We start from the raw sequence: 3,660 nt of genomic DNA on the forward strand, positions 1-3,660 counted from the left end.
ATTGTTTGGCTACCGGAAGTATGGCTTGTTCTTAATTCGATCAACAATTTTGTGTACTGGCTCCCTGAACGTCACATTTACTTCCCCCGCTTGTGTGCCCGGTTCCTGGATCCTAAAATCCTTCCGGGGCCTTGACTAAAAGCCCCCTTGACGAGGCTGGCTTGCAATCGGGGCCTTGCCTTTGTTCTGCTGCCGATCATTCTCTAATCTTTTATACTCTTCTATATGCCTTATTAACTGCCTCATATCCTCTGGAGGTCTAATAGTCAACGAATCTCATAATTCGGAGTCCTCGGGCAATCCCAATCGGAAAGTGCTCACTGAGATTTTTTCATTACCCCCTCTGATCTTGTTGTATAGTTCCCAGTATCGGCTAGTATAACTATGAAGAGTTTCCCAGCTCTCATCTTCATTGATAGCAGTGCATCCACGGGCTGCGGTACCCAGCTACAGGTCATAAACCAGACCCCGAATTCCTGAATCAACTCGGCAAAACTGTGAATCGAGTCCTTCCTCACTCCATTGAACCATCTCAAAGTGGTGGGCCTAAGACTTGAAGGAAACACCTTACACATCAACGCATCGTTATGACTGCGCAAAGACATCATCAGGATATAATGGCTTACATGCTCTACTAGATCTGTTTTCCTGTCGTAAGAGTTAAATGGAGGTCTAGTGAATCTGCTCGACATCAGTGCCCGTTTGTTATCTCTCGAGAACAGTGATCGAGCAGCTCTATGCAATGCCCGGCTCATAGCATCCATGGCGGCGTTGCGGGGTCGTTGCCCCTCCGGGGAGATTGAGTCCCGGTTCGCATACTCCTGAGACCGGTCCTAGTATTGATGGGAGCCGGATTAATATGACGCCTCTCCATAGCCACCTCCCACACTAGCTAACCCTTCTACACGTTTTTCAAGGTATTTTCTCCGACGTCTACCTCTTGCTTCTAACTCCAAATCCCTTACTAACCTACGCAAGCGTTCGAGTTCCTCGTCCCTTCTATCAGAACACTCATGCCCTGAGGCACCTGATAATGTCCAGTGTGTTTGAAATGAACCCTCTCCAAGACTAGACTGCTCTTCCCCTTGTTCATATTCCTTGTCTTTGCGCCTTTTTTGCCTCCTTTCCCGCCAACCGAATCCCTAAAAAGATCCTATGGTGCCATTCTCAGCATAACTTCCTGACTGTCTCCCAGACATTCTACTTGTTTGTAATTCTTGGCAGAACTACAACTATATAGCAGATCCTCACATACGACGCCAATTATGCGTACCCAAACTTCCTTAGATGGGCTAGGCCTAGGATTAGGTTCACAACTTATTTGTATAGTGGGTTAAGTGTTTCCTACTATGGGTAATCCCCAACCAAGCAACCCAATGACACCCTTTCTCTCATGAACTCCCTTTCTTTTTCCTCTGCTTGTTGCTCTCCTTCCTAGTGGTGCTGATACTATCACTCTTTTACTCTCTATTTTCTCTTTCCAAATGCCAACCCCCTCCTCACATTCTATTCTCCTATTTATAGCTTGAGATGGGTTGAGGTGTTATGATTACTTCCTAATCTCACTCGTGTGAAGGGGGTCCAATCTTATCATTCTTGATAAGAATATGCTCTGCTGGGAATGGTGATAATGGCATTGGAACTAGTTCCAGCCTCCAAAAGGCTATCCGATAGCGATACTCCCCAAGGCAATACTAGGCTGCCGAGAACATAGATTGTCTCGAGTAAGTGCATTCCCGATCAAGTTATAAATTAATCGGCATGTGCTTGCTTCTACTACACTCAAGACCAGGTAGACCTATTATGGTATTCGGGCTGAGGTTGGGCCTTAAAGTGTGTTTGAACCAAGGCCAAAGACCTAATAGGCATAGGCTCGCGCACCGTCACATGAGGCCATGGCCCAAGATCCAATGGGTCTGGGATTATATCCCGTACAAATTTAATACAAGGTAAGAAAGAGTGAATTGATCTAAATTTAAGGAACGAAAAAAGAAAGAGGAAGACCAACAATAACATTAGTAGAAGTAACAAAAAATGACATGTGAATTACGTAAGTAACAGAGAGCATGACTTCATATAGAATAGAATAGTGGAAAAATATATATGTGACCAACCCTAACTAGTTTGTTGCAGATTCATAACTAACTCCAAATATTTGGGACTATGGTTTTATTATTGTTGTTGTTGACAAAATAGTTAACTAACTGAGTTAATTGAAATACAAACAACCTATATTTTTAACCTTTAAAATATTATGAAAATCAAAAGTTTGATCCAAAATGAATGGGGCGAAATTTAGTTAACAAAATAATTGAAGTTTCATTATATATACTTTTTTAGTAATCCAAATCTTGTAATGCTTAAGTTAAGACAATGAGACAAAATATGTTTTACTCATTCAAAAGCTAATTAATCAAATGTTTAATATTAATGCTCATTTGTTGTGTAACAGTAACATGATGCATGTAACATCTTCTCACATGTGGGTGGACCTCATAAGGGTAACTTATCCTTATGTGAAAGTGAAAGGCATGCAACATGATGTGATACCTCTTCTCTGTCCCGTGATTTAGGCTCATTTCACCCACCCCAAAAAAATCTAGCAATGATTAATTAATTATCATTGAATCTTAAGGCTATTGGCTGTGGGTCAATGGTAGTGTGTATTATGTCTCAAAATACCTATACAGTGTAAGCTTAAATTATACAAAATTGATGCTTTAAGATATCTCTTCAACAATATATTATAATAATCTCATTTAAAACCTGCAAAAGAAAAAAAAAAAATGGTGATCAAATTGTCATGATTTTCCAAAAGCTCCCAAAAAAGAATGGGAAAAAATCAAGAATAAAGCTCCCAGCTTGGTTGACGCCTTTCTCTTTGATTAAATAAATTTTCTCTATATTTGTTTTCATTTCTTTAGTCTATAAGTGATGAATTTTATTTATATTTGGCATATTATGATAATTCCAACGATAAAGTTTCATTTCTTGGACTCATAAATAAAAACATTTCCATTTTCTAGCCAACACACAATATGTATATCATTGAATTTATCAATTGAGTTGCATTATTATTTGGCAATTAAAATTTGGCTGAATCCATAGGCCTTTTTCGAAACCAACCCCCACCCATGATTTCAAGTAGTGGCAATTAATTTTCTTCATTATTCAACTAACTTATTGTCAATTATAGATTTCTTTCTTTGGTGGTGGAACTCGAATAGCCTACCATCTCTTTGTCCTGGAATTACTGAATAACTATAATATTGGAAATCTTTGTAACGTAGCGTCGATATGTCCGAGTGGTTAAGGAGACAGACTCGAAATCTGTTGGGCTTTGCCTGCGCAGGTTCGAATCCTGCTGTCGACGTTTTCTTTTTTCTCCTGAAATCAAAAAGCCTTTAAAAAAAAGGCAAAGATGCACCGTCTGATCACAGATCAATGGCTGACCCTTTTCCTCTTCTTTATTTTTTTCCCCATTTTCTTTTGGCTCAAATGAAAGGTAGTAGTAGCCATTGTTCCCAAGGGATCAAGGAACACTTGCTTCTGCAAGTTATTCTAAATATAAAATTTAACATTTTTCCTTTGCTTAAATAATAGAAAAAATATTCTTCTAGAATCTTAGCATATACTGTATCAACATGGCATTTTATTAAT

The 3,660-nt window shown here is 39.2% G+C and overlaps 1 non-coding gene across 1 annotated transcript; it reads left to right on the forward strand.

Moving 5' to 3' along the window:
• The first annotated feature begins 3,291 nt into the window (after positions 1-3,291).
• Positions 3,292-3,373, forward strand: TRNAS-CGA (transfer RNA serine (anticodon CGA)). Its single transcript has one exon. It is a non-coding gene; the product is annotated as a tRNA-Ser (tRNA).
• Positions 3,374-3,660: the final 287 nt, after the last annotated feature.

The sequence above is a fragment of the Castanea sativa genome, chromosome 10 (genome assembly GCF_040712315.1).
Source record: "Castanea sativa cultivar Marrone di Chiusa Pesio chromosome 10, ASM4071231v1".
NCBI lineage: Eukaryota > Viridiplantae > Streptophyta > Magnoliopsida > Fagales > Fagaceae > Castanea > Castanea sativa.